Genomic DNA, 10,938 nt, shown 5'->3' with positions numbered 1-10,938 from the left:
TCTGCTGGTCACTAAAATGTGTCTGACGGTGAGAACATTGAGCAGCAGAATCAGGAGAAATGGGACCCCCGGGGTTAGAATGTGGTGGAGGGACTCGATTGTGACCCAGACACTGGACCATTGAACAGCGTCTGTTACATCACAAAACCAGGGGTCGTTCCCCAGCCGATACCGAGCCGTGAGCATAAAATACCAGAAAATGTTCTTTAAACAGCTCAGCACAGTCACTGCTCCCAGAACCACAGCCGCCGTTTTCTCACTGCAATATTTACTTTTCAGCTTCTGGCAACAAATGGCCACAAACCGATCAAAGGTGAAAGTGACGGTGAACCAGACCGAGCAGTCAGTGGCTGCATAAAGCAGGACGGCGTGGATATTACACACGGGGACGGAGTACTCCAGGAAATAAAACTGTTCCCAATAAACAATGGGAATGTGTCTCAGGATCAGGTCGAGGATAATGACCAGGAGATCCGCCGCTGCCATGGCCCCCAGGTAACGTCTGACACATGGAGACAATCCACAATCTTTATAAAGCAGGACGTGGATGGTCACTACGTTAACTGTGAGGAAGGAAAACAAACCCATTATCCATCAGCCTGGAGGCAAAGGGACCCCGTTTGATCGGGGACACAGTGAGATTTTCAAATGTGTCCCTGTATTCAGGGATTTACGAAAATAATTGGAGCTGGAATAACAAATGGGAAGGTCGGAATTACTGACAAAAACGTGTCATAAACCACAAGAAACCCTCCCTCCCCAAACACACCGAGGACAGATGGTTTCTAGAACATCCCCACACACTTGATCACTCGAGAGCAGACACAGGTCACTCCTTCCCAGTTCCTAATACGGAGCGTGGAAACGTTGCTGTCCTGAAGGATTCTGTCCCAGTTTCCTGAAGACAAACGGAGTTGGGAATTTCCTGTATTTTGGTCTAAATTGTGGTCGATCCTGTGTCGTGAGAAATGTAAATGCAGGGAAAACATATTCACCCCTTTAACTGCCTGAGGGGCCTTCGGAACAGTGTCTCCTTCTCCCTGGAACGGGATCTCTTCCCTCGGGATCTTATCGTTTGTTCAATTCACTGACGTCCGGCCGTTCACAAACAAACAACGTCAGGGACAGAACGTTCCGGGGAATGTCAGTTATAGAATGTCAGGGACAGAACGTTCCGGGGAATGTCAGCTATAGAATGTCAGGGACAGAACGTTCCGGGGAATATCAGTTATAGAATGTCAGGGACAGAAAGTTCCGGAGAATGTCAGTTATAGAATGTCAGGGACAGAAAGTTCCGGAGAATGTCAGTTATAGAATGTCGGGGATAGAACGTTCCGGGAAATGTCAGTTATAGAATATCAGGTAACCCCTTGACCTGTCCATCTCCTTTCTCCCCGAACCACCCCACCAACATGATGTACTGTGCACAGGCTACATACCTGTCCAGCACGGGGAGCTGCACTAACCACATCATTGCATAATCTTAAACCTCAGTCAGACAGTCGGACCAGCACAGAGACCTGTGCAGTGATCACCCGTGAATTAATCTGTAACCCAGGAGCAGTTACCCTCCCAGCATGTAGGACTGTGCACACCACCCCAGTGCATTGATCTGTAACCCAGGAGCAGTTACCCTCCCAACGTGTAGGACTGTGGACCCCACCCCAGTGCATTGATCTGTAACCCAGGAGCAGTTACCCTCCCAGCATGTAGGACAGTGTACAACACCCCAGTGCATTGATCTGTAACCCAGGAGCAGTTACCCTCCTAGCATGTAGGACTGTGTACACCACCCCAGTGCACTGCTCAGTAACACTGTGTTAGATCCCTGCCCAGTGTGGGGAAACTTGCAGCCCATGCTGGAAATGACACGGTGTTCAGCTCCCATCCATTTATAGCTCCATATCTCCATTGTGCCATGATAAGGGAGTGCTGTGGGTGTGAAGATCACTGCCAGAGAGAGATGGTGGGGGTATCAGTTTAAATATCACCACACGGGAGAGGTTTGGGATATAGACAGAGAGGGGGAGACTGAGATACGGTGTCATGGAAGGATGTGTTCCCAGTTTTCAGAATGCTGAAATATAGACACTTCGATAGTATCCTGTAACATGAACCAGTCTTCCCAGGAAAGTTGGGAAAAAGGGATACTGGTGTGTGGTCAGATGATGGAGAGTTTTGGATGAACATTTGTTCTATAGCTTTGTAAATGGGATTGTATTCAACAGAGTCCAATACTTATTCTGACAATTTCTCTCAGTGCATTGAGTGTGACAGGAATCATCCGCACGAGGCTGTGCTAATTTCCTGGTGCTATCTTATCAGAATCACCTCATTAACTACCCACCCCACCCCATGGTGTTCCTCTCATTCAATATCAGCCCGATTCTCCCACCCATCATCGCCCGGATACACCTGGATATTCTGTGATCCCTGGCACTGGTGACATCTTTAAAAGACCAATGGGCACACGGTTGACCTTTCTCAGCTTGAAGCTGCCCTACACAGTTTACCCAGAGCATGACAGGTAAGGGGCAATTACACCACGGTTTGTCGACCGGGGCACGGAGGTCATGGTGGATGGGCTAGTACAGAGGGGAACCATTCTCTTCCCAGAATGGGCCACACCACCAGACCCACCGAGCATGGTCTGAGCTCACCACCCAGTGCAGTATCTGCAGTCTGAAGAAATGTCCAGCAATACAGGACAAGCATCAATAACCTTCTCCGATCTGTCAGGATAAGGGTCGCCATATTCTCTCTGCTCCTTCACGCTCACTGTATATCTGTTATGGCACCTTCCCTCTACCCACCCCCCCCCCCACCCCACCACCGCACTCTCTCTCTCTCTCCCCCCTCTTCCGCTCGCTCTCTCCCTCTCTCTCCCTCTTTCTCTCCCGCTCTCTCACTCCCTCCCTCCACTTTACCCCTCACACAAATAACATTCCATGGATACAACACTGTGGACTGACTCCATCCGAACCTCTCCCCATGTCCCCCATGTACACCTGAACTGACAACAGGGCCACCCACTCCCATCCTCACTCCCTCCTTTCTTCCCATTCCAGGAGAAACAGACTGGAATAGGACAGAAAGGGCCAAGCCGGGTGGTGGAGTGCCCAATATCCATTCCCTCACCCCCTTTCCCCCACCATGTGGGGAGCACTCTGGTACGACCTGGAAGCCTCGTGTGGGGATTCTGACACATCCACGTCCCACCGACCGAGTAAGGAACAATGTTCAGTGAAGGGCAATTCTCACTTTAAACCCACTGGCAGCTCCCTTTCCCCCCGGCACAACTTAGAAGCTGTGGCCCTGATGCCATCTCCCTTCCGTGTCGAGCTGGTACAAATGGAATCCCCACGGTCTCGGGGGGCAGGAGGGTGGGCTCACAGCACATCGTCACCACCACCTCCCAGGAAAGGAGCACGGAGACTTCCTCCTACACCTCCGCCTGTAAACACCTCAGATACTGAAACTAATCCGTGAGAGTTACTGCTCTCCCCGCTTGTCCTGACATCTTCAATACTCTGCTCATATACACGCAGCGCTCTCTGTTCCTGCAGCCCCTTTATAATGGCAAAGCCTGTGTTAAACTGTCTTTCTTTATCTTTCATACCAAAGTGCATCACCTCACACTGCTCTGCATTGATCCCCGTCTACCAGCGTGTCACTGTCCTGTTAGAGTTCCACACTGTCCTGCATAGACTTTACAATTCTTGCAGGTTTGGTACCATTTACAAACATTAAGATTGTCACAGTGTCACAGTCCCCATGAAACAACTGAAATCCTGGCCCACACACAGGAGTGTGAGCAAGTGAAATACTGATATATTCCCACGGACAGAGTCGAATACTGACATACTGTCAATGGAGCAACAAGAATCCTGACATATACGAGACAGAGTAGATGAAATATTAACAAACAACAGAGCAAGAGAAATCCGGATAGGTTCCCCTTATCGATATTCACCAGGGTATAATGGGATGAAGGTGAAAGTGTGTACTGTACCTTTAAGAGAGAGTGAATGCTGCTCTGAACTGAGAGCTTACAAGTACCTGTGATATGAGAGGATGGCAGACCCAGAAACAGTATATTGCTGTAGAGCTGGAGACGGGTTATAAGCAGTTAAGAGATAGAGGGTCTTTCAGTTCACTTTCAGTGTTAAAAACTACATTGTTGTTTTTATTTAAACAGTGGAATTTGGGAGTTCTCTGTCACTCATATTTTAACAGTTTATGAGGCGAATTGAGCATTTATTTATGTTTAGCTTAAATTACCAGATGAGATCTATGCTGTGTCCTAACAATTGCTGTGTGTGCATCTGTGTGTCTCTGTGTGGGGCAGGGCTAGCAACCTCTATGGTGCTGAAAGTGATGCAATGCCACCCTCTGCTGGCCTCCATACGCCACGGCAAAGGCATTGGCAGAGGGTGAAAACCAACAGGGATTCATTCAGAGACGGGGAGGGAGAGGGCAGCTGCTCACAGCACCATCCAAACTGATGTCTTATCCATGGACTGATCTAAATGTCTTTAAACGTTATTACTGTCCCTGTTTTCACCACTTCCTCCGCAAGTACATTCTACACACAAGCAAGCTTCTGTCTAAAATAATTAACCTTCCTGACTTTTGTAAATCTTTTTTCCTCGCACCTTAAAATATCCCTCAGTTTTGAATCCCCAACTTTAGGGAACAAACCTCAGCCCTTCAGCTTATCTGTACCCCTTATCCTTTTATAAACCTCGGCAAAGTTGCCCCTCCATCTCATACTCTCCAGTGAAAAATGTCCCAGCCTATTCAGAGTCTCCTTATAGCTCAATCCCTCCATTTCCAGCAACATCCAGGTTAAACTCTTCTGAACTCTTTCCAGCTTAATAATATCAAGGTCAATGATATCAAAGTGAATAGTCAATGTATTTTATAAGGGTAGTGGAGACCAAAACTAGAGGACATAGTTGTAAGGTAAGAGGGGGAAACATTTAAAAGTGACCTAAGGGCAGCTGTTTCACCCAGAGGGTGGTGTGCCTATGGAATGAGCGGGCGGGATGACCAGACTGGACACAGTATTCCGGAAGAAGTCTCACCAATGTCCTGTACAACCACAACATGACGTCCCAATTCCGATACTCAAAGGTCTGACAATTGAAGACAAGTGTGTTAAACACCTTCTTAACCACATTATTTATATGAGATGCAACTTTTAAAGAATTATACCTGATGGCCGAGGTCTCTGTTCTACAACACTGCCAAAGGCCTACATTTAATTGTATAAGTCCTTCTATTGTTGATTAACCAAATCCAATACCTCGCATTAATCCAAACAAAAATCCATCTGCCACGCCTCGACCAGTGAGTGATATTACCACCTCCTCACCTTCCCCGTTTAATTTTAAAATGCCTCTCCCTCTCCAGGAGGCCTGCACACTCCGGCCTTGATTTTCACAAAGACCCTGAGCTTGGGTTGCCTTGTGTGGTTAGAGGGAGGAGGGACAGATTGCAGAAACAGTCAGTGGGGAGGAGAGGCTGGACAGTAATCAGCGGCCTAGTATAATTTCATGGTTTTAGGCCGAGGGCAGACACACGTGAGAGTTGGGTTATACTGATCGGTGTTTTGGGACCAGAAATTAGGGTCTTTCTCCGTGTCTGGTGTTCAGTAATAAATAACTATTTGAGACCCTTCATTGGACAGAGTATGTCTGCAGGATTTCTTTCCCAAATATTGCAGATTACAGATAATAGCGATTAAAGATGTTCATAGTTAATTTCGATCTTGCACTTGTTTAACAAAACAAAATGTTTTGTGTAGTTCAGTAATGGTAACCTGATTATAATAAATCCACACCGGCCCCTTAAAATATGACCCAAAATCTGGGTATAATAGTGTAGTGGGTAGTGTCCCTGTCTCTGAGCCATGGCTCTGGGTTTGATTCCATTTCCTGAAATTGTTTGGTGGTGTTCCTAGCACTGGACCAGAAGGTGTGGATTCATGTCCTGCCTGTTGCAGAGGTATGTCACAGCATGTCATAACAGGCTGATGAACAAACACACAGAAGAATAATGTTACAGCTTTATGGGTATTGTCGAGTGGTGCTGGTGTCCCTACCTCTGGGCACAAAGGTCTAGGTGTAAATCCCACAGAAGTGTCTCCTAATATATCTGAACAAACTGATTAAACTGGTTTAGAATTGTGACTTGATGGAGAAAGAACAGGTGTGGGTGTTGAATGTCAGCATTTCGGCCCAGGATTATTGAAAGTACAGCCATTCGTGTTGATTAAAGTCACATTTCGCAGCAGTAAAGGTTTATAAAATCAGAACGGTCATGGATAGGGTTTGTAGTCAAGGTTTTTCCCCAGGCTGGGGGCGTCCAAAACTTGAGGACATTGGTGGAAAGTGAGAGGGGAAAGATTTTGAAGAGGCCTATGGGCACCTTTTCACACAGAGGGTGGTGTGTGTATGGAATGAGCTGCCAGAGGAAGTGGTGGAGGCTGGTACAAATACAGCATGTAAAAGGCATCTGGATGCTGACAGACCTGCCGAGCTTTTCCAGCAATTTCTGTATTTGCTAAAATAAAACATTCATTTTAACACAGGTATCTGTGTTAGCTGTCTGGATACAGAATTGGCTGACAAGCAGAAGACAGCGAGTGATAGTGGAAGGAAAATAATTTGCCTGGAAGTCTGTGGTGAGTGCTGTTCCACAGGGCTCTGTCCTTGGGCCTCTACTTTTTGTAATTTTTTTAATGAATTCGTGAGGGGATTGAAGAATGAGTCAGCAAGTTTGCAGATGCCATCAAAGTTGAGGTGTCTTTGACAGTATAGAGGGCTGTTCTAGGCTGCAACGGGTCATTGACAGGATGCAGAGATGGGCTGAGATGTGGCAGATGGAGTTCAACCTGGATAAATGCAAGGTGATGCATTTTGGAAGGTCGAATTTGAAAGCTGAGTACAGGATTAAGGATAGGATTCTTGGCAGTGTGGAGGAACAGAGAGATCTTGGTGTGCAGGTACATAGATCCCTTAAAATGGCCACCCAAGTGGACAGCGTTGTTTAGAAAGCTTGTGGTGTTTTGGTTTCATTAATAGGAGGATTGAGTTTAAGAGTCGTGAGATCTTGTTGCACCTCTATAAAACTTTGGTTCGAACGCACTTAGAATACTGCATCCACTTCTGGTCACCCTATTATAGGAAAGATGTGGATGCTTTGGAGAGGGTTCAGATGAGGTTTACCAGGATGCTGCCTGGTTTGGAGGGCTTATCTTATGAAGAGAGGTTGACTGAGCTCGGAATTTTTTCATTGGAGAAAAGGAGGAGGAGAGGGGACCTAACTGAGGTATTCAAGATTATGAGACGCATAGATAGAGTTGATAGCCAGAGACTATTTCCCAGGGCAGAAATGGCTAACACGAGGGGTCATAGTTTTAAGCTGTTTGGCGGAAAGTATAGAGGGGATGTCAGAGGTTGGTTCTTTACAGAGAGAGTTGTGAGAGTATGGAATGCGTTGCCAGCAGCAGTTGTGGAAGCGAGGTCATTGGGGACATTTAAGAGACTGCTGGATATGCATATGGTCACAGAAATCTGAGGGTGCTTACATGAGGATCAATGGTCGGCACAACATGGTGGGCTGTTCTGTGCTGGACTGTTCTATGTTCCATGTTCTATGTATTCTGAATACATTAAACATTTTATTTGTAATGACACAGGGCCATATAAACATATCTTCAAATCGACCGAGACCATTTTCTGCTAAGGGTATGGCTCTGTGTATGACAGCAGCAATGATGCACCGACATGGAACAGGGAATGTGATGGAGACATAGTTTGGACAATGTACAAGGAGACCTCACATGGTCCAGTTTGGGAGAGAATGACATTATTGTGTGATTCAACTCAGAGAGGGAGAAAACGTCATCTACCCGAGAAGAAACGGCCTATTGCACTCTCTCTCCTTCATTACTCCCCATCACAGTAACGTGTACGAGCTAAAACAAAGCTCTACTGTCATCGTTACCATTCTTATTTTTGTAAATTCCCTGCAGTGTGGAAACAAGCCCTTCGGCCCAACAAGTCCATACTAACCCTCCAAAGAGTAACCTTCTCATGCCCTTACAGTTACCACTGACTATTGCACCTGAAGTAGAAATCGCTGAACAGCATGGTCTATTTGACCAATCCACTTGAATTATACAGCTTTGGGCGGAAACAGGAGCACCCATCAGAAGCTCACGCAGACCATGGGAGAAGATGCAAACTCCACGCAGATAGTCGCCCGAGGCTGGAATTGAACCCATGTCCCTGATGCTGTGATGGAACAGTACGAACTACTGAGCCACTGTGCTAACCTGGAACCTCCTGACTGCCTAATGCAAAGGGAATTCAGCCAAATCCAACTCTCCCAGGATAAAATCCCATTGCTAGCGGCTGTGTGAGTAAATTATCTTCAGAAGCAGAATAACATTTTGGACAAACTCTCAATTTTTCCTTTTTGTCATTAGTTACACTAATATTTGGACAAGGTTCTTTCAATGTGAAATTGCAGAGATTTTGTTTATTTTGTGTGTGTGTGTGTGTGTGTGTGTGTCTGTGTGTCAGTGTTTTTAGAACGTGAAATATCGAGTCTTTATTTGCAAACAGTTTGCCATTCAGCATTCCATCATAGTTAGAGTAATGTTGCTCTGGATCAGAAACGTGCGATTTTAGCAGATTAAAGAAACCAGCCTGATTCGTTCCTAAAACTGACCCTGACCCAGTCTGAGACTGATATCATCGGCCATATCACCGACTTTGTTGCATTTAAAATTTGTTGTGAGCAGTGGAGGAGTGGGACGAGAAAAGGGACAGGTGAGCCAGATGTCGGTGGTGGGTGAGCTGTTGGAGGGGATTCTGAGGGATAGCATTTACATACATTTGGGAAGGCAAGGGATGATCAGGTTATTCAACATGGCTTTCTGCATGGGAAATCATGTCTCATTAATTTGATTGAGTTTTATGAAGAGGTGACAAAGAAGATTGATGAAGGCAGTTTGGTAGACATTGTCAGTATGGTCCTCAGCAAGATGTTCATAACATTCTGATTGGTAGGCAGATTAGTAAGGTTCGGTCACATGGGATACAGAAGAAGCGAGTCACAGTTGGCTTGAAGGAAGAGAGGTATTTTTCAGACTGGAGGCTTGTGAGCAGAAGTTATACACTTAATGGTGAGGGCCTGGTGAGTGTTGTGAAACAAATGGACATAGGGCTGCAGGTACATTGTTCCTTGAAAGTGGAGTCGAATGCAGACAGTGCGATGCAGAACACTTTTACAGGTTTGCCTTAATCAGTCAGAACATTGAGTATAGGAGTTGTGGTGGCATGTTGTATCTGTACAGGATGTTGGTGAGGCCACTTTAAGAATACTGCGTACAACTCAGTTTCCTGCAGAAAATATTTACATGGATGTCCCAGGACTGGAGGTTTGAGCTTTAGGGAGAGGTTGATCAGTTTGCGGTGTTTCCCCCTGGAGTGTCAGAGGCTGAAGGATGACATTACAGAGGTTAATAAAATCATCAGGGGCATGGATATTGTGAACAGTCATGTTCCGCTCCCCAGGGTAGGGGAGTCCAGAACAGGAGAGCGTAGGTTGGAGGGGAGAGGGCGAATGATTTAGAAGGGACCTGAAGTTAAATGTTTCACACAGAGAGTGGTGTGTGTACATAAAGTGCTGTCAGAGGAAGTGGTGAAGGCAGTTACAATCGCACATTTAAAAAGTATCTGAAAGAGGAGAAATATTGGCCAAATGCTGGTAAATGGGACTGGATCAGATTTGATAGCTGATCGGAGTGAACAGATTGGACTAACGGGTCTGTTTCTATTCTGCATGATTCTGATTCTATAAGAGGGATGACAAAAAATTCTGGAAGTACCTTTCAAATCCGAATCCTCTTCACTGGAAGTTTATCATGCCCCTATGTTCACATTGATTGAAAGTTGCGTTACTGAAATATTTGACAGAGAACTGAGTCATGGATAATGTGACGCAGACAGGAAAGTGGGGCTGAGACCCCAACCTGATCAGCCACAAGCTTAGTGCCTGGTGGAGAAGGCTCAAAGTGTCTAACGACTCACTCCTGTCCCTCAATCCCGTGTTCCTGTGCTCCATTCAGGCCCCTAAACCTGTTAGGCAGGAGCATTTAGAGGCTACTTACTTCTATAACCTGGTGCACAGAAACAGAGGAGATCATTCGGCCCTTCAAGACTGTCCCACATACTTTGAGGTGATTTGAGAAATGTAATTAGAAAATCCAGGCTGGGTATGAAAGAGGCCCCTCATCTCTCTTTACTGAGCTTCCCCTCTCTGCAACTTGTGCTCCATTTGTTGGTCATGTTGTAGACCCAAATTCACTGTGAATACAGCTCCCATACATCACCCAGCGATGGCTCACAAAATCCTTTGGTCTCCCTGACGGCAACACTTAATACCAAAACATTCATAAAAACAACACACACTAACTTTCCAATAACAAAATGTGAGGACATCAGACAATGTTCAGAATAATTTGACGTCCCCATCAGCTTCTGAACTGGTCTGTGTCCATGTGCAGCAAGACATGGACTCCATTGAGGCTTGTGCTTTTAAAGAGTCCGTAACATTCATATAAAGGACTGTCTGACACTGCACATTGCCACAGTAAAATAAGAGATCATTCCGCACCACACACTGGTTTCACAGGAATATGAGGAAATCGTTCAGCCCATTGACACTATTGGGGAAGAACAGGGACAGCCCATCAGTGCCTCCAGCCTATTACTCAGGATGAGAAGGATTCTAGGGTGATGGGCCACACCAGAGCCCCTCGATAATATTTGAAGGTGGTAGCCTAGACTCTACTATTTTCTTATTTTAAAGAAAATATAAAGTGTCTGTTCCAGATGCAATGTGACTGGTCAAACAACTCGG

At 46.0% G+C, this 10,938-nt stretch overlaps 1 long non-coding RNA gene across 1 annotated transcript; it reads left to right on the top strand.

Annotated features, from left to right (window-relative positions):
- Window positions 1-282: 282 nt before the first annotated feature.
- Window positions 283-8,489, top strand: LOC132813932 (uncharacterized). The gene is made up of 3 exons (XR_009644218.1): window positions 283-495; window positions 6,596-6,688; window positions 7,706-8,489. It is a non-coding gene; the product is annotated as an uncharacterized LOC132813932 (long non-coding RNA).
- Window positions 8,490-10,938: the final 2,449 nt, after the last annotated feature.

Source organism: Hemiscyllium ocellatum, unplaced genomic scaffold (assembly GCF_020745735.1).
Source record: "Hemiscyllium ocellatum isolate sHemOce1 unplaced genomic scaffold, sHemOce1.pat.X.cur. scaffold_546_pat_ctg1, whole genome shotgun sequence".
NCBI lineage: Eukaryota > Metazoa > Chordata > Chondrichthyes > Orectolobiformes > Hemiscylliidae > Hemiscyllium > Hemiscyllium ocellatum.
The sequence above is the reverse complement of the archived record's forward strand: the minus strand, read 5'-3'. Positions and strand labels throughout refer to the sequence as shown.